The sequence below is a fragment of the Condylostylus longicornis genome, unplaced genomic scaffold (genome assembly GCF_029603195.1).
Source record: "Condylostylus longicornis isolate FDR11 unplaced genomic scaffold, ASM2960319v2 ptg000048l, whole genome shotgun sequence".
NCBI lineage: Eukaryota > Metazoa > Arthropoda > Insecta > Diptera > Dolichopodidae > Condylostylus > Condylostylus longicornis.
The window spans coordinates 14,158,016-14,179,838 of record NW_026578017.1 but is presented as its reverse complement, the minus strand read 5'-3'; the positions used below and the strand labels follow the sequence as shown (position 1 = coordinate 14,179,838).

General features: G+C 22.7%; 1 protein-coding gene across 4 annotated transcripts in view; it reads right to left on the bottom strand.

The window, feature by feature from the left end:
* LOC129610990 (serine/threonine-protein kinase N) overlaps window positions 1-20,423 on the bottom strand; it is a 137,797-nt gene extending 117,374 nt beyond the window's left edge. For 3 of the 4 annotated variants that reach the window (XM_055523866.1, XM_055523870.1, XM_055523868.1), the window contains exon 1: window positions 19,712-20,423. The gene's annotated coding sequence lies outside the window, so the exon portion shown is untranslated. Of the gene's footprint in view, window positions 1-19,304; window positions 19,390-19,711 lie in introns of those variants that run through there. The other variant, XM_055523869.1, reaches the window with a different exon arrangement.
* Window positions 20,424-21,823: the final 1,400 nt, after the last annotated feature.

Below are 21,823 nucleotides of genomic sequence, written 5' to 3'. Positions count from 1 at the left end.
GACGAATTTTTAAAAGATGCAGTACCGTTATTAAAGATAAACCATATTTTGGGTGTTAACCGGTTGCGTTTTATAGATTGTGTTTTCATTTACCCTCTGTGACTTCACGTAATCAAATCTACAGAATCAAAACATATTTTCATATTTGTGCGCAATGCAACGTGGAAAAAATTACTAAACTACCAACACTTTGCATATAAAATCAATTACCAAATGAGAAGGGTGATGGACAAAAACAATTGTTTAAGTAAATAACGAAAAGTTTACTAGCTACTTCTGTTTGTATTATACTTGAAACGCCACAATTCTTTTCAATTAATTTCACCTAGATTATATTATATACAAAGATTCCCATCATTTAATACTATTAAAAAAAAAACTAATTTGTTTTGTTGTTTTCTTTGCCTACATAATGTAGAATAGCATTTGTTTGTTTCTTGGTTAATATTCACAACTGGCTGCTTGGATAGATGGATGGATGAATGAAAATTACAGCCAATATATTGAGTTTAGTGAGGTGAAAATATTTTCAAAACATCTACAACAATCACAAAATATTCATTTTTTTTTTTATTCAAATTGAAAAAATAAAGGAAATTTAAAATTTTATGCAAATGAAGTGCAAAAAAAAATAGAAAACAAACAAACAAACATAAAAAAAAAATAAAATTTTAATGAAATAGAAATAAAAAAAAAATTTGAAATAATTTGCTTTATTTTTTTTTTATTAATATTTTACTAGATTTTAAATCAAATTTATTACAATGGATAAAAGAAAAATTGAACATTTTTATACCAATGAATAAATTACAAAAAAAAAAAAAAAGAATTCTAAATTGAATAAATTAATCCCAAAGTCAGCAGAAAACAAAAAAAAACTGTGAGGTTTTCATGTGCTTATATTTGAAGAAAGTTACAATAAAACGCCAGTATTTCATAAAAATATTATCAATAAAATAAACAGTTAAATTTTCCGCAATTTGAACAGCAATAATAAAAAATAACAGTAACAGAAATAAATTTTAACTGTTATATAAATAAATTTTATAACGTATTGGGAATTGCTTATAATTATTGTTATAAATTATTGCAATTTCATTCTTTCTTTCAAAAATTTTAAATATTTTGAAAAATATTTTACAGAACGAAGAGTTTATTTTTTGCGATTTCTGCCTCATAAAAATTGTGCTAAATCTTTTAGTACATTTGTACAATTAAAACATTTTAAAAATGTGTTCATTACTTTTGTTTTCGAGACTAATATACTATAGTATTACAGTTGGTTAGACTACTTTTATTGAATAGAGGAACTTGGTTTGTCCAGCTACCTGTTTTATTTTTAATTGCTAATTCTTTACTAATTACCTATAAAACGTCTGATTATTTTTAATTTTTATTTTTGATTCTTATAAGAATAACTAATGAAAATTTCTTCATACAACTGCAGAACAGATGGATGATGTAATCAAAGGAATGAATCAAGGCAGAATTATTAAAAAAATTGTTCTCTTCGAACTGGACTCGAACCAGTGATCACCGTTTTCTAGGCGGACGATCTACCAATTATTAAACAAAAATTGGAATAATTACAACACTTAGTTTGCAGAATTATAATTTACGTTTCCTTGTTAGATGGGTAAGAGTATAATTTATATAATGTAATATGTACGACTAAAGTTGTTGTGTCTTAAATTGACATAGTTCAGGTATCGTGTTCGTACGGGTCTATAAGGGTAAGCTACTCTTAATAAAGTTGCGCTCTTTGAAATTAGAAACGGTTATAACTAGTGGAATATTTACATATTTATAAATTTGTAGTATGGAATCATTAATATTCCCCTGTTGCATTAGCAAATTCTATGGGAAAATACGACGAGTAATTCGAAATCGATGAAATTCTTCTCGCTATTTGTTCGCTTCTAAATATTTGGAAACTAATTTACATTATTAAACCATACTCTTAATTGTTAATTGTATGGTTACATCGTTTCTTTTTAAGATGGTGTATTGCGAATGTTTTGTAAAAGATTCTTACTCCTTGTGTTGATTAGGTTTTTAAAATCAACCTTATTTTACATTAGTTGTATACATTTCATTTCATTTAATATTAACCTTTAGCTTCATATTTCTACTAACATTTATTGTTTACTGATTAAAAACAAAAATCTTATTGAACTGTTCAGAAATTTAATAAAAATATTTTTATATGCTTTAATATTTCAAGATGAAAACAGAAGTGTGATTGAAAGAAGGTGAAATAATATTCGCTTTAAAAGTATATATATGAAATATCGATTAAAGTTGATCTAAATTAGTTTTGAACAATTTGTGCACATCATACTTGTGTAAACTTTGAATTTTAAGTGATTTTTATTTTTAGATGTATAAAATATTAAATACAATTTTGGAGTGGGAACATAAATTTTCATTTATAACTTTATAAAATTACAAATTAGGAATATTGAAATGTGAATTAATAAAGTAATTCCACTCATTGATTAAATAACATTTCAACATTTTAAAGCTACAAATTATATAACACTCGTTCAATCACAAAATATTGTATAATGATCGAATGAAGTGTTGGCGATATTTTTTACCAAATAAAACACTGGAAACATCATTTGAAAATCTTTTTTTTTCACATTTAATGAAATTAAAAAAAAAAAAGCAAAATTGCGTTGTTTATGGAAATTGCCTATATTTATAAATGATGAGATGACGATAAATTTGCATAGATTTGCATTTCATGAATAAAACACCTTTTTTTTTTTAAATTTTTTTTTACTTTTTGTATTTACTCTGATTTCAATATTTTTGCTTTGCAATTTTTGTGCAATTTGAACTGACTTAGAATTTTGAAATACTTATACACGAGTATTATTTTGTTGGCGCGAAATATTTAAAACAAAAAAAAACAAGGTATTATATCGAATAAAATGACCCTTACTACATACTCGCTTAGCTGTGCTTGTGAATTAATGAATTATCTATAGTGTTAAATGATGGAAATTTGATATTTGAAATATTTTTTTTTTCTCAGTGATAATGCAACATAACATCGTTATTTGTAGCATTATTTTAGTGTATTGCTTTAGAAACGGTTTAGAATTGTATTAAAATTTGAAATGGTAATTGAATATTTTGGGAATTTCAATGAAGATTGCGTTATTTTTAAAGTTATACTCTTAACACTGCTATATTCTTCCACTATTACAGATATTCTCCGTAGAAATTGATAAAGGCTGGAGGAATTCCTATAAGGTTTCTTTGAGTAAATACATAATTTAAGCAAGAATTTATTTTGAATTTGGAGTATTTGTGAGTGAACTTCTTCACTGACTTATTGCTCCCAACCGTGCAAGACTAATTTCAATTATTTTGATAGATGGCGTCAACAGTTTTATAATGAAAGTTAGATGATAAATGTTTTCTGTTTTAAATTTTTGGATTATTTTTTATTCCTGAATTAAAATTTTATTTAATTTTTTTGTCCTTAACAATTTTTTTTTAATCTGTTAAATTATATTTACTTGCCGTTAAACAAATGAAAGTTTAATCTACCGATTGCCATATTTTCAACAACAAAAAAATTAATATTTTGACAAATTATTCAAGTTTTTCAAAAAAAAATTATTTAGTTGAATATTTTCTAATAAAATTTTGACACATGATATTTAAAATTGAAATTTATTACAAATGACATTTTAGAATAATTTTTTTTTTTCGAAAAAAAAAAAATTCAGAAACAAGAAAACGACTAAATTGTAAGAATTTTTGCAAGAATTCAAAAGTAATTTTACACTTTCCAGTTTTTTTTTCCAATTTTTTTTTTTTTTGGGAAACTGCCATAATTTTAATTTTAACAGCATAAATTTAGAAATATGATGACAAAGAAAAATTAATTTGGTTAAGTAAATTGAATTTCTTATAAAAATTTCAAGAGCTTTTTGCATAGTCTTGCATTTTATGATCGGAAGCTCTATTATGAAATATGGAAGTTCCTAAAAAATCACAATGGAAGGGTATGTAAAAGATTTTGAAATCAGAAACACATTGAAACAAAATAAAGTTTAAAACTATTCCAATTGAGAATTTGCGAGAAACACTCTAAGAAAATTAATATTACTTATTATATTTGTTTGGAACTGATTTCACTGGCAGTAAGTACCTCAACAAAGCAAATTTTTTATAATACTTTACTTTACTTTCGAATCAGTAAAGCATTCAATTCTGAACAAACATTTCCCAGTTTAAATGCTTAATTACCCTTCATTCTACATACATACATACATACGTACATATGAATATACTGAATAATTAAATTGCTTGTGATCTCTTACAAAATATTGGCAACACCACCTCATTCATAACAAAAAAATTACTTTTATTTCATCAATAAATTTATTCGATAGTAGGTGTATATAAAAAGAAAAAAAAATTCAATATAATTGCATTCGTTATTTTGTTTGTTAATAAAATTAAATTCTCATAAAAATTAAAATTAAAAATTTGACATTAAAAATGTAAATTTCAAAAATTTTATAAATAAACAATAAAATTTTCATCAAAGGCTACTACAATTGAACAAAAGAAATAAAGTAAAAAAAAATTGTTTATTTCAAATTTTTATTCGATTATCACTTCTTAATTGCTAAAAATTTCAAAATAATCAATTTTTCAAACAAATTTATTGGAAAAAATAAATAAATAAATATTCATTATTAAAAAATAAATATTCAATCAATTCAAAACGAATTTACTAAAATTTTTTCAAAAATATGTAAAAAATTTTTTTTGAATGAAAAATTTACTTAAACTCATCAAAAGCTACATACAATTAAACACTATCAATATGATCATCATCATCATCATTATCATCAAAAAATCATCATCACAAATATAAATAGACTGTTTAAGTAAATCTTAAATTAGAAAATCAAAAATTATTTTCGATTTTAAAATTGTAAAGAAAAAAAAAATTATTTTGTGTGGTAAGTGTGTGTAGCTATTAATTGTCGTCAAAACCTTAACATTGAAAATTCAATATTTACGAATAATTTTTATAGATAGCTATTTTTTGTATATGTGTTTGTAATACAAAATATGTGTTTGTGTAATAGAATTGCCAACCAAACTCAAAGAAAAAATTATTATCAATAAATAGAAGAACAAAATTGAGATTTTGACCGCCTGGAAAAAAACCTGCTATTGTAAATTCTAAATTCAAAATATATAGGACTGTTATGAAAAACACAAGGAATGAATAAATAAACACTAATAATGATACCTAAAAATTGTTTTTCGGGAAAATTTTATTTCACAACACTCGCATAGTCACATGACTGCACCAAAAATTTTAATTAAGGTCCAACTTCTCGCCAATTTTTAAATAAAGAATATAATTACAATGTAAATTTATAAATTTATTAAATAACTCTTTGAAATAATTACTGCAAAACTTTTTTTAAATGTGAGGAGTTCCAGAACACTAATTTGGGCTTACGAAATCGCTTAGTTTAGATACTTTCTGTATATGTAGAATTGAGAAACACAATTTATCTATAAATTGGCGATCCATCAGCATAAATTTTATGAAAAAAATATTTTCTTTAATATTAAAACGATGGTAACTCTTGCATACACATAACATAATAATTAATTTTTTTTTTGGAAAATTTTGAAAAATTTTTCTCAAAAATCTCTATGGAAACGAATAATATAAAATCTCTATTTGAAAACGAATAATATATAGAACTTGCAAATTTAATTGTACATCTTCTAAATTATAAAAAATATTATGTATATGTATGTATGTATAAGTATGCAAACACATTCATATTCACAAAAAAGAACATTGAATTAGAATATTGGAAAAAAATTCTTCTTTCTTTGCTTTTTGTATTTTCACAAATTATTAGCTTCAAGTTCAAAGTTTTCTAAATTTAAAGATTAAAATAGCTTCTATGCAGATATTTATGTACGTAAATTTGATTATATTTAGAGATTTTAATTAAAAATAAAGATTATAAAGCAATTATATAAAAAAATTTTGAAAAATTTTGCATGTATTGTAGTTACAAGATAAATATTATTGTATGTACATATGTATGTATGTGGTGCTTCAACAAATATTTTTTGGGTTTTTAATCTACAAAAATTGAAAATTTTAAACCGATTTTCTCTGTGGTTTCTTCGGTTTTAAAATTAAAAATTTGTGATTAAAATAAGTTATTTGTTTAAATTTAGTTGTTGAAATAAATTATTTATTTTACAAGAGAATAAAATTTTTCCATTGAATATAGTTATCAATTTGATTTTAACACAATTTAAAAAATTTTCTTATTAGTTTCACTCTGCCCATTCGTTTGTCTCTTTACTAAATTTCTACACATTTTAAGAAAAAAAAAATCTGAAATTTTATGTACATTATTTCTTAATTGGTTCACCTACTCTAAAAGTAATTGTTCCACAAATTCTTAATAATGCCAGTTTTTGGCAATTTATTTTAACGAAATCAGAAACATACTTATTTTAAATTTCGTAAATATATGCAAAAAAATAGCTACTTGTTTCTACTACTGCGAAACAGCACAATTAAACATTACCATCACAATTGTCTTAAACTCGCTGTTCCGAATAAAATCTAAATAAAACTTAAACGAATAGAGTTAGAGACTCAAATAGAGTTCTGAGTAATTTTTCAAAGTTTCTTTTAATTTTTTCGCTCATCCTAATTGTATGTAATGATAATGACATATTATGATAATATGAGATAGCTATTATTAAAAGATGAATGTATGTATTTGTATATATATATAATATGCACATTATGTAAATATAGAACCCAATTTTTAAAAAACAGTGATTTAGGCTTGAAATGTGCTACCTTACAAAGCATCAAGTGAATTCGAATTTATGTTTTGCCATTCCCAAATTTGAATCAAAATAATTTATTTGATTTCATTAAATTAATGTATATGTAAGTTGATAATTTTAATTTACATATTTACATACATATTAATTTAAATACATAATTGTATAATATACAGAAGGACAAGTGTATAAGAAAAAAAAAATAAGTAAACTTAGACATTTATGCCAAAAATTTCTGCGTCATTAATTTTATACGGCGTATTGCAATATTTCAATTAAACACTATGCTACATGATGTTTTCGACGCTACCAACGCAAAAAAATGCCTGTTCAATAAAAATTCTGAATAATGATTATTGATTGATTGATAATAATAGTTTTCAGTTTAAATGTTTGTTGATTAGGAAAAAAAAATATTTTTATATTTTCGCAAAATATTCTTGATTTCGATCGATTCACAAATCATAGTGATTATGTTTTCGATTTGCCAAAAAAAATTAATACTTTTAATATTATAAATTTACGTTAAAAAAATATAACATGTCAGGTGGCATCATAAAATCTTCTCAAAAATTTCTTTTTAATGTCGGAATAATTCCGAAAAGAAAAAAAATCACGCGAATCCTTTTAATAGCATATGAATAAAAAAAAAAATTAATAAGAAAATGCCGAGACGGAATATGAAGAAATAATTTTATTTATTTCTAGTAACACGCTTATACTTATACTTAGGCAGAAGTACGCACAAACGTGTTTACGTACACATGAACTTTTTAATTACTATGTATTTGGAAGAATTTTAGTATGTTGTAATGTTAAAGTTAATGAATTTTAATGCGCGAAATAAAGTTTTATAGATTGGCACGGAACCATACCATTTATTTAGTGAATATGTTCAGAGTGTTCGAAATAAATATTTTATGCCTTATAGTTATGTCGTATTTTAATTAATAGCTAAAACATGTTTGCGTTAAAACTATTTATCACATTTAATAATAGAACACAAAAATTTTAAAAAATAACTAAAAGCATTTTTTCCTAAAATAATTCAAGGAACTTTACTAATGATTCATAAAAATAGTGGGTGAAATATTTTGTCTTAAAAGTGATTCTATTTTTTCTTTAAATTGAATTTTTTTTTTTAAATCATTGAAAAATCTTTAAAAACAAAAAATAAATGTGAAAAAATTTTTAATTTAAATAAGTCTTTACTGGAAACTAAATAAGCGAAACATGGCTGTCTGGTAGCTAAAGTGATCAACAAATGAAAAGTGATGAGACCTGAAATTTGATATAGATTCATACTTAATAGTTTACATTTTAAAAATATAATTTAAATAAGCTATACGCATTTTTTTTTAACTTACAATTAATTTTCTAAAATTTAAACACAATAAGTGCAATTATAATTAATTTTTATAGTAAAAAAAATTATACATTTAATAAATGTCACTCATTTAACCCCAACAAATTATTGTTATATTATGCACTATATAATATGCTTTTAACTACAAATTATCATGGTATTTTGTGTCATAAATCTTCACAAACCGTTATACTCAAGTAATTTATTAATACGAAAATATATAAAAACAAGTTTCTTATCGCATCTCTTATTTTATTTTCATATAAAGTACCTAACTACCGCAATATACACATAATTAATGCAATAATAATTGTCAAACTGAAAACCTAACCTCTCGAACTTTACTGTTATTAAATTTTCTTGTTTTTTTTTTTGTTTTACTTTAACAAATTGTTCGTATTATTTCATTTTCATCTTATTTCAAAAAAATTTTAAGAATTTCATCTCTTTCATTTTATTTTTTATTTATTTCAAAATGAAAAGTTAAAATATAAATAAAAAAAAACAAAACAAACCTAACCTCAAAAAAACTTAAATAACCTAATTAATTTCATGTCCAGTTCAACGGACGAAATGATTAAGGTTTAATTTTATTGTTTTTATTTTTTACATTCGCAATAAAAATCTGTAGAAATAATTATGAAGTTTTTCATATTAAACATAAATTAATTATGTTTTGGCGTATAACAGAATTATATAATGTAATACACATAATATACTTATACTCGTATTACATACAATAAATAAAATAATATAAAATTATGTTAAATGAAATTAAAATTCTGAAATCTGTTGTTGATTGAATCTTTTATTATAAAATTTACTTACTTATTGTTTTTATTATAATTTCTTAATTTAAAACTTAAAAGTATATTTTTAGAACAATAAAAGTTCAATGAAATTCGGGCCACCCTTATAGTAAGTATACCGAAAACCTGTCTGTACAGAGTTAAACGTAAAAGACTTAAAAATTGTTAAATTAAAATTAAAAATATTTTTGTTTTTATGTTTTCGTTTTTGGATTTAATTACAAAAAAAGAAGCAAAAATTAATTAAAAAAATGAAAATTGTATTGAAAAATCAAAGGGTTAATAAATATTTTATTATTTATATATTTTGTTATTTATGCGTATACGTAAACCTACATACTTAGTTATATGTTAATATGTATAGGTAAGTATATAAGTGTGTTATGTAACAAAATAAAGTGAAAAAATGATTAAATTACAAAAAATTTTGTTTACTAAATAAGTATTTTTTTTTCTTTAAAATAAAAAAGAAGAAGAAGAAGTAAAAATTAAAGTGGCTTATGGTACGAGTATAGTTCCAATTTTGTTTTTAATAAGAAATGTTGCGCGTATTGTGTATATGTACGTGTCAATGAGAATTGCTTATGTCCATGTTTTTTAACATAAATTTCTTAATAGAATTCTTGAGTAAGTTGATGGTTAAAAAAATATGTGAACATTAATGATTACGGAAATGTGGGTGTGTATTTGTGAATAAGTGTAAAATTTAGTCCCTTCGTGTAAAAGGGTAAAATTTACAAGTATATCTAAAACTTGTCAATTATTATCAAACCATTTGAAGTGCATTATGAAATTATTTTCGAAACGCATTATGAGTATTTATTTTAACACTGATATTTTATTCTTGAAATTTAAAATGAAAATGCGGTCCTATTTTTGAGGCTAATTTTAGTATTAAAAATGCACTATAATAAACATAAAGAATACATTTAAGAACTTTAAATAGTAAAAAATCAAAAATAATATGATTGATTAGTTAAAAATATTTTGGTCTAAATGAGAGAATTTTGAATTAAATTTTTAAATGTTATGTTGGCTGCATGATTTATTTTTTTTAATTTGCTTGTATTCGGTCCTGTTTTAACTATGAGCTACGAACTTTGGATTAAAAAGATTTGGTTTTTTTTTTTAAATTTGGCTCATAAATTATTGAAAGAGTCAACACTTTTACTTAACAAGCATTTATATGTTAGTATTTCTTTTGATTATTTAATTAGAAATTTTTAATTTGTGATTTCTATTTCTTTACCGGCATTGCATACAATAAGGAAGGTTGTGATGGCACCAAATTTCGGGAGTCGAGTTTTTGGTGAGAACGCACTTCTCCATAGTAGGGAAATGTTAAATAAACTATTTTTAGTGAGATGTCGGTCTATCTGTCTCTCAGCCTGTCGATCTGTGCGTACATCCGTTCATCTTAAATTCGGCTGGACCAATTTTTGGGTGAATTTTATTTGGCTGTGTAACAATGAATCTACAGTTTTTGAAATTACAAAAAGTGTTTAAAGGCCATTGTCATAATATTGTGAAACCTTTTTTGCTACAGACAAAACATGTACTTTGCAGTCGGATTTGTGCTGACCACATTAGATTTTTTTTTTATAATTTCAATTATATTAATAATATTTTGTTTCAATTTTCGATTTAAGCACTTAGGTACTCAAATTTTTGATCAAAATTAAATGGGGAAATTAGGTAACGTTATCGCATTTGACAGATTTCTTTTTGCTAGAAGTTGTTTCTATTAAAAAATTCACCCTTTTTTTACATGAAAATATTTATTTGTTAAATTAAAACCAAAAAGAAATTCGATATTATTATTTTCATTAACAAATTTTTAAATGGAAATAAAGTAAAAACAAAAATTAGAAGAAAAAAAATATTGAAAGAATGAAATTGTTCTTTGTATTTTAATTTTATTTTTAGTTTTGTTTAAAATAAAAAAAACTAAATAAATATTTTTCTAAAAATAATTTTAGTGAACACAAAAAAAAAATACAAGAATAGAAAAATTGAAAAATTTATTTTTAAAACATCTAAATTAACATCTGCACGCTAATAAATGTTCAATTACATCATGTTAGCAAGCAAGTAAATATAGATAAAAGAAATTAGCCAAAAAAACGTTTTACAACATTGTAACAAAAAATTAAAAAAAAATCAAATAAATTAAAAAAATTGTAAAAAAATACAAAAAAAAATAATTAAAGAGCAAACAATTTTTAAGATAAGATAAAAACCCCACCATAAGGTCTAAACAAAACTCATAAGAACACCTAAGATACGAACGAGCAAAAATAAAATGGTAATTTATAACTGATGTAAGTGCCAATGTTATTTTAATTAACAGAGATATTTATTAAGTAAGTGTGTATGTATTAAAATATAAAAACATTTTGTAATAAAAAAAAGTTGCCTTTTTTCGAGCTTTACTTTAATTAATCGTTTTTCTGAATTCTAAAAATAAAAATCCTGTACATATTGTATGTATTTAAGTTTGTTTGTAAGTTACTTAGAGTGCATGTCCTGTAAGATTTGTTTATAAACAAAATAAATGTATAAAAAAAAAACCAGTTATTTTTGTAAATTAATCATCTGTTGAATAATTTATTTATTTTTTTTCTTTCTTTGTTTTCTCGACAATTTGTTCTTTTGTTTATTAGTTTTCACAATTATAAAAGCGGCTGTCCCGCTTTATCTATTTTCTGTTAAAATTATCAAAATTTTTATCAAATAATATTGAACTATATTTAATTTGAGAAAAATCTAATTTTAACAGCATTTTGTAATAAGTATAAATTTTGTATCAATTTGATTTTCATTTGACATTAACAATATATGTTTACGATAATAAAAAATAAAAGAGCCAGTTCAAGGTTAGAAAATTAAAGCAATTTTTTAGTACACGTTAGCTATATATGTAGATAAAATACTTGTTTAGCCAAGAATTTTTTTTATAAAAATTGCTTGTAATTTGTAATAGTGTTGAAATTTTTTGAAATTTTGTAATTAGATATAGGCTACATACATCTTAGTACTTATATATGTACATAAATTTTGAAATTTAAATTTTTTTTTTTTATTTGAAATAAGTACAAAGAATTAAATTTAATTTCTCACTAAAAAATTTTAAAATTAAATTCATGTTGTTACTAAGCGATTTCTAAACGTGCGATATCAAACAGTTGCAATTTCGAATTGATCCTTAAAAAAAGTTTAATGTTTTCCTGAATGTCGAAATTGCATTTTTAAGATTCAGAATTCTATTGTCGGTAAACTAGGTTCTAATGTACAGAGATGTTTGATTTCTTAATTTATAGATGTTTTTATTTAAAAAATATGTAATCAACAATATTAAATCACTAGCAATTAATTAGTATAATACAAAAGAAAAATTATTAAAATTAAATCATAATTTTGTTAAAATTGTTCATTTTCTCCTGTAACTAAACAACAATTTGTTGTACATGTTATATAATAAGACAACATTCGATTCTAAGCAATAACAAAGTGTAGTTTCGCATTTAAATGAAATTCAATTCAAAAAATAAATTCACTGTAGTGTTGCCAAATTCAATTATCATTAAAAAAAAATAAAATGTGCTTTTAAAATTCTTCTTATAAAATTTTTAACTTATTTGCTCTTTATTCTTTTATGCTTTTCTTGTTATTATAGAATTCAAAAAAAAATTCTGGAATAAAATTTATTTTTAACCTATTTTAAAATGCATAGGAAATTGTTTTTCCACTGAATATAAATAATTTATTAAATTAATTTTACAATAAACTAATTGTCAACTACAATATAAAAACAAGTCTAAAAACAAATTTAAGAAACAAAAGCAAAAAAGTATCAGCGTAAAAAAAAATATAGCGAATAGTTCGTTATAAAATAAAGACCGGGATTTTTTTGTTTTATTCTTATTCTTTTGGAATTTTTCCACTACTCATGTACTTTAATAGTGCATTTACTTACATACGTACGTTTACGTTGTTTTTTGTTTTTGCACATATATTAAATAGGTTTTGTGACAAAACTTGTTTCCACATAGCAAATATTACAGTATTAAATGCGGGAAAAATTCAATATAAGTAAAGAAGAAAAAAAAAATAAAGACAAGAGAAAAACACGTTAACTAGACATCATAAAACTATACAAATAACGTAGTAATCTGGTTCTTATTTTATCCCGCGTTTTGCTATAAAATGACTTTTTTTTTTGTTGTTTCTTTAAGTACTTGTTATAAATGCACTGATTTTTCTTCTCTTCTGAAATGAAAAAAATATCAGAAAATTCTTATGAAAATATTTTTCTTTTTTTTTTTTTTAATTTCATCCTTCTTAATATACATCAATATTGCAGCAGCATACAAAACAAGTGACAATTCCCAATCAATTATTTAATTCTTTAATAACAAGTAAAATCTTTTAGATTCTAGATTTATTCTTAAAATATAGAGTAAAAATTTAATCAATCAGATATTTATGAATATACATACATACATATATGTGCATGTTGTAAAAACCATGATTGTAAAATTGTTGTTAAACATAACTAGGAAGATTAATTTTTATAATCATAAAATAAAATGTAAGTAATTTAATAAATTTTTTATGTTGATAAGATTTTTGTATAGTAAAATACTCAAAGAAATTTTTTTTGATATATTGAAACTGTTTGTTTAATTGCTTAGCATTCCTTGAATTATTTAAATCAATTACTTACAGAAAAGAAACTAAATAGCTATTTGTTATTTTTTTTTATTTAGTTTCCTCTAAACTCAATCTGCTGTATGGAAGTCAGGATATTATCGAAATGTAATCGTACAGAATATTTAAATTGTTTTTTGTATTAAAGTTTTGAACTAAAATTTTTGTTCACAAATTTGATGTAGAATTTAATGTGAATCCTAAGAAACATTTAAATCAAGATGAGGTACCTTTTAGATCGCCGTGTATCATTGCCTCAATCTAGAATCAAAATTGAGAGGAATTTCTTCTAAATTTCATCTTTAATTCATCTTCATAATTCGTAACATTTAAAATATAAAAAGGAGAACTTCTCATATTTAAAAGATTCTAAGAAGTTATGTTATTAAAATGTTCTATTATTTTAATATTTTTAAAATTACTAAAAAGTCTTTTCAGAACTGGCAATATTGTGCATACTAGCTGCAAAAATTTAGTATTAGTTTTCACAAAAAAAAATTATTTATTAATAAATAATAGAGTCGATTATTGTAACATTCATCACAGAGTGTTCAGGCAAAGTTCGACGCCAGTGAAGTTCATGCCGCGCATAAAAAAATGAAAATCTAATTCATAATATAGATTTTTTTAAAAATAAAAGCAATTATTTGAATTAATCTAATTATAGGATATTATTAAGAATTTTTATATTAAATTAATTAATTCAAATTATTTATTTAATTTATAAACTATCAAAATAAGTAAAATTGTCTATATAACAAATAAAGATTTACAATTAATATAAGAAAAATTTTTATTACTCCGATTAAAATTATGCAATTTATAAGTACCTACATGCAACCGGACAAAACTAATACATATTCATATGAGCACAATAATACCTCTGTTCATAGCTTTACTATACCCATATTATAATTAAATCAGTTATCAATTAGAATATAGAGTCATTTAAACATTAATAATAGTAAAATAATTATTATATATCAAAGTATACAGTAAATGTACATGAGATTTAATATCAGGTGTTTGGTATGAACAGTGTGTACATGCAAATATATATGTATATATACATATATATAATTTTCCTGTTGAAAAATACACGGTTATTTATAATAGTGTAAAAGAACAGCAATAACTGACCAAGACAACTAGTGTAAATAAATGTATTCAATATGGATGTGTGTATATAATAATTATTTTGATTTTGCATCCACATTTACTTGTATATTATATACTTATATAGAAGAAATAATAATAATGCTATAAAATATAATAAAAGGAAAAGAACAATCACAATAAGTACAAGAACAAGAAAAAAAAAAGGTTGAACAGAGATTCGATTAAAATCTACCGGTCTTTAAACTTCATACTGCTTTTTTTTAACATATGGTTTAGTTTATATACGTTAAACATTTAAAATTATATATTCGCTAATATTCCTTTTATTTTTTTATAAGTATATATATTTAATATTCTGCTGTTTATGTAGTATGTATATACGTATATTTATAACCAACCAGTTTTTGTTAAGATCATGTACATTAATATTAATAATATGCTTATGCTTTGAATGAAAAAAAGAGTGTATAACAAAGTATAAGTACTAAATTAAGACGAAAGCATAAAACAGAAAAAAAACACAAAATTTTAAAACATCAACGGAAATTGATTTTTTTCTTGTATGTATATTTCGCTCTTTTTTTTTTCTGATTAGTATTATCGGACTGGACTCTGAACTTCATGTTACAATTTTGTGGATTTGTATAATAATAACTTTTGTATAATAAATTAACTGTTTCTTAAAATTGTAAATATGTAATCAATAAAAAAAAAAATAATCACATAAATTAAAAAAATTAATTTTTTTTTTCTTAACTAATTTTATTTAATTAGTTTTTTTTTGTTTTATTCGAAACGAACGGATATTAGATATATCTTGATTCTTGAATTGTATAAAGGCAATAAGGAGTTTAATTAAAAAATAATATGACATTAAAAGGAAAAAATTAGAACAATTTTAAATTTGTATGTGAATTTTTTATTATGTTTGCCTGTGTATAATTGTGTATATCAACAATATAATCTGTGAGTATGAGCATATAAGCAGATATAAAATAAAATTAAATTACTTATGCAGTAAGACTAATGGCAATAGACTTAAGTATTGATCAAATACAAATTTCGATACTTTTGACATACTTAAGCATTCAAATTGCACAATATTCAAATTACTTATAACTACAGGTTTAAAAGATAGTTAGCAGGTTTAAAAGATATAGTGCAAAATTGTCCATAATTATAACGATTTGCATTGAGTTTTGAGTACTGAAGCGTTCATTATGTTTTTTTTTGTTTAATTACTTATATAAAATTGTACTTATAAGTGTAATGCATGCATATATACCTATATTTTTTCAATCGAATTTTTATAATTTAATTTTAATTTTTAAATTTGTAATCTACTTCAATGTAATTATCTTAAGCACAAGTACCGAACTGTACAATCAGATAATTTACTTATGTGCGCATGAACACTTAAAGAAATTTAACATGAATTTTAAATGTAAAGTTCTTCAAAATTTTTTATAGTAATTTCTTTTGTAATAAGGTAAGTGTAGCTAATACTGACAGTGGCGGTAATACTGACATATATGAGGTTTTTTATAATTATTAAGAGATTTTCTCTATACAACATATATATATTTTTTTATTTCTAGATTAATTCAAATTATCGCAATACTTCCTTTTATTTAGTTTTGAAATAACTCCAAAATATTGAACATAAATCAGTTTTGTTTCCATAGACATAGCAATGGTGGGTTGAATTGGAGAATTTCTTATACTTTTTGCTTAATTTTTCCGATTTTGTTTTTATTGCTTTTAAGTCAAAAAGCAAGGGTTAAAAATATATGTATTTATATTAAATTAAATATTTTGATTATTTTTTATCTTATTTTATAAGTAATTCGGAGTAAAAACATTAAATAAATAAGAATTTTAACAAATAATTTCTGTCAGTATTAGAAACATCTAAAATTCGACCATGCTTCTATTACTGACATATGTGTCAGTAATACGTCAAAAATCCGTATTTTTATAAATTACGTCATTTTTAAAATATTTAAATTTTTATTTTCGTATTTATTTAATTAAAATCGAATTTGAATTTTCTTTCTAATGTCCGAATTCTGACACTAAGAATTTACTACAGGTTGGGAGTTTTTTACCTTTAAAAACTGGTGTCAGTAATACGATCTAAAGAGGGTCAATATTATGTACAAAATTATGTCAGTATAAAGTTTTAATTTTGATATTCATTTTAATTAATTAAAATAAATTCTTTATACTTTAAAATTGTTTAAACTATTTCAGTCAAATGAAAATCTATTACATTTGTGAAAACCTATATCTGACAACGACCTTTTTACCTTTTTAATAGTGATATTCGTCTAATAAATTGTGTATCAATATTGTATACAATACTGTCAATAAAACAGTACAATTCGGTTTCTAAAAAAATGCTTTAAAATTACTGTAAACGTTAACGTCATAACAAATATCACAACGGAAATGGTTCTCTTTAAATAAGAAAAGTAGTCCTTTTTAATAACCCAAAATGTTGTTCTAAAAATTGAGAATGGGTTGCTTTCGTTACGTACTTAATACATAAATAGTCTTTGTTAAAGCAAAAAGCAGCTTTAGAATAGGCTTATTAGCAGCTTTAGAATATATTGACCTGATTTCTTATAATTTCGTGTGATATTGTACATCATATTTTAGGTATTATTTATAGGAATACAATTGTAGCAAATATTACTTATAATACTTTATAAAACATTATGTAATTTCGAATTAGATTTTCATATCTTTTAAAAATTTTTATTTATTCATTGTTGCATATTAAGACTACTAGCAAAAGTACATTCTACAGTAATAATAAATTCAAATCAGCTGAATTTCACATATTTTTACCTTTAATTCAATAAAAAATATGTTTTTTATTTTTGTTTGAATTATATTTTTATTCATTTTTAATTTTTTTTGAAATAAGATGAAATATCCGTAGAAATCTAAAATATTATTCCATTTTTATTTAATATTATCATTTTAACCATTTTAACCATTATTCATATATAGAATATAGATTACAGCATATGAAATTACATTGTCAGTATTAGGAACACAAACTGTCAGTAATAGACACAAACATTTGCGGTTATGTCAATATTAGGAACATTTTTGCTTTTCATTTTTAATCGAAAAATTATGAATTAAAAAATATTTTGATTAAATAATTTTATAAAAAACATTATTCTCAATTATCCAAATTATTCAAAAAATCGAAAACACGATCATTTATTGTATCCCACATATAAAATATCTCATGCCAAAGTTGAATTTGTTGCGAAGTATGTCAGTAATAGGGACACTTACCTTATGCCTATATGCCCTTTTCTAAGTTTAACAAGACGAAAAACGAATAAAATTATAAGAAATCAGAATATTTCAAAAAATTAATAATAAATACTAGAAAATTTTTTCTAAGAAATGTTATCCAATTTAAAAGTGGCTTAAATAATAAACTTTTTCCCAACATAACGCTTTGAAATATATCTAAAAATTCTGTTATTCAAGTGAGTTATTAAAGTTCTACATCAGTCACAAAATCAATTACTAAAACTCTTTTCTTGCAAATTTTCAAAAATAAGTATTTGAAAATAAGAATTCGACCAAGTAAACTGAATAAATTTAAAGCTATTTTGTTATAAAATTTAATTTCGACCATTTAATCGCGTATTTCCGTTTCCCAAATTGATGTTCCGATTTTTTCTATATAAAATGATTTTGAAATCGTAATACAGTATTATATACTTCAGTTTACAATATAGTTATTGCCATGTAGATTATTTACTTTCTGATTAAAATCGCAAGTGAAATTTGACATATTTTCCGGCTTTACATTACTTTTGCAATCAAAAGAAAGTTATTTCTTTTTTAAATTCTTACAAATATGACTCTACACAAGACCTACAATTTTCAATACTTCTTCTCATTTACGTCTTCATACTCATTTTTTATCAATACTTAAAACAGGGAATTTAATACAGAAATTCGAAAACGAAAACAAAGTCAATAGAATAAATTATTGATGACCTAACTGAATTCTTTTTAAATCGTTTTTTTTTTTTATACAAATTTCGATTATTATTTATTTTGATTTTAGTCAAAATTTAAAATCATAATCAAAATATTAAAATTCTATTGATTAAACTTAATAAGAAAACAAAAAACATAAATAATAATTTTTTGAATAAGTCAATAGCTTAAAATAGAAATCTTTGCCATTGTTTACAAAATAATATAAGAATATTTATATACTCATATTGTGATAAGTAAACAAAAAATTAAATATTTAGTAACCTCTAAAAAAAATTCGAAAATCCATGAGTATTTAACTATCAAAATATTTAATAAAGAAAAATATAACAATCGCGTATTAAAGTGAAATCAAAATTTTTATAAAGAATTTAAAAAATATTCACCATAGAATAAATTTTAATATTTTATTATTTTTAAAAAAAATTTTTTTGTTTAAATTCACCACATAATTCTTTCCAATAAACCTTATTGTGTATTTTATTTGCTTAATAATTTTCACCACATTTTATTTAAATAAAGAATAATAACACAATAATTTCGAAAATAAATTTCGAAATTTTTTTTGCTTTTAAAAATATTTTTTCAATATTGTATACAAAATTTGTATGAAATATTTTATTTGATTTAAAATAAAAAAAAAAGAGAAAAAATTAATTTTTTTTTCTTTTATTATCTATACCGTAAAAATTTGGCACTCAATTTAAAATCATAGCATTACGCGCATATTTAATTTGCGTGCAAAACAAAAATACAAGTACTTTTTAAAAAAAAATATATTTTTTTTTTATACCTATTTGCAAGGAAGGCATTTATTTATTAAAAGAAAAATTGTGTGTTTTTAAAATAAAACAATTTTTGGTTTTTATTTTGAGTTTGCAAGATTTTGACACGATAACGACACTGTGCTGATATATTTGTAACACGACACAAATTCCATTTTTTTTTCTTATGTGAATTTATTTTAATTTTACTCTTCTTTTTTTCACTACTTCATTCCGTAATAAATTCACATTTGCCATCTTTGCCAAGAATTTTAATTTTTTTAACTGAATTTATTTTTTTTTTATTTCCACATTTTAATTTTTTGTTGTTGTTGTTGTTGCTTTTGTCGTAAATTTTAATATTTAATTCATAAAATATAAATTAACTCAATTTTGTATGTATGTATGCATGTATGTAAACATACAATATGGGTACATTAAATTAAAAATATTAAAAACATATGTAAATTCACTTTTATACCATAAAAATTTTACAATAAAATCGAATATTAAAATTTAAGTATAATAAAATCCACGCAAAATATAAATTTAATTATATTTCCATTTGACAAAATTTTTGAAAAGCTTGTATTTAGGCGCCGCGGATTGAATATAAAAGAAAAAAAAAAAAACTTCAACTTGAAAAAAAAATTAATTTTTTTTCTATAAATTTTCTTATTTATTAAAAACTCGCTACGAAACGCTAGTGAACAGTCACGACTAATAAAACTGACTGATGAGAAAAATTAAAAATAAAAATAAAAACAACTCAATAAAAATAAACAACATATAAAATAACAACAACAATAACAGCATAATAAAAAGAAAAGAAAAATGTAGCAGAGAAACAGAGAGAAAAGACAAAACAAAGCAAAAAAAAACTGAAGAAAAGAAAAAGGGAAGGAAAATAAATATATAAAATTTAAATTGAGAGTTGGCATGACACTACTATGACAGCAACATACAAAAACCAAAACAATGTAAATAAATTATTTCGCATTTTTATTTCAATTACTAACTTGATAATGGTATGGTGCACATTATAACTCTTGTCATTTAATACGGTTAAGCTTAAGATTAGACAAAAAGGGTAAAACCCCGCCGCAATCGGTGAAAATTTTTTTATTATTGTTTTACATTCTCTTTTGTTTTTTATTATCATTTTTTTTTCTTCTTATCAACAAATCTTTTTATCTTTGATTCCTGTTTTCTTTAATCATTTAGACATTTTCATAGTATAATGTTGCCAGTTGTAATAATTAATCATAGCTTTTACGATTACTAATTGCCATATTACTTTATTCATTTTTCTTCAAAAAATTTTGTTGTTGGAGTAGTATACAAATACTCTTAAAAATTTTTGAAAATTGGAGGCCACCTGAGTAATGTTATTCCAACTCATGGTTTTTAAGATGGATTCCTTGTTTGCCGGTTTTGAGTGACAATGCAATTTTTCCGTGACGTTTTCCGGAGCACGATTTTGACACACAATAGAATTTTATTGTATATAAGTATTTGTAAGTATTACTATTTATTTAAAAAAATTAATGTATATTATATACACTTGCTTATATAACTGTTAAATTTAAATGGATGCCTGGTAATAGTCACTCAAGTGATAAAATTTAAGTTCCTTATTTGAAACGGTAACAAATTGGTGGAGCTCTAATTCTTGAATTGGCACAAGATAAACGAAAAATATAATGCTGCTTACGATAGGAGGGTATTTTTTTTAAAGTTCAATTTTATTTTCTGTTTATTATTATTACAATTTCAAATTTTAGAATATTTATAGCAGTTAATATATTGAAAGCATCATATTAAATATTAATATTGCTACAAATTACTTCCATACACATAATATACATAAGAATCAACAATAAAATACGATGATGTCTTGTAGTATTTAATAATTTGCCAATAAATTTCTCGTAAACTTCTATTTTTCATAACAGTAATATAATCCATGACAGTAACATAAATATTATAGTAGTAGCAAACGCAAATAACAGTAGCTGCCATGCATCAAAATGAGAGCGAAAGAAAATTAAAAAAAAAACAAATAATTGACAAGACAAGTTTTACTGTCAAGTCAAATGCGTTTTGTTTCAAAATTTTTTTAGTTTGTTCGCTCGCATTTT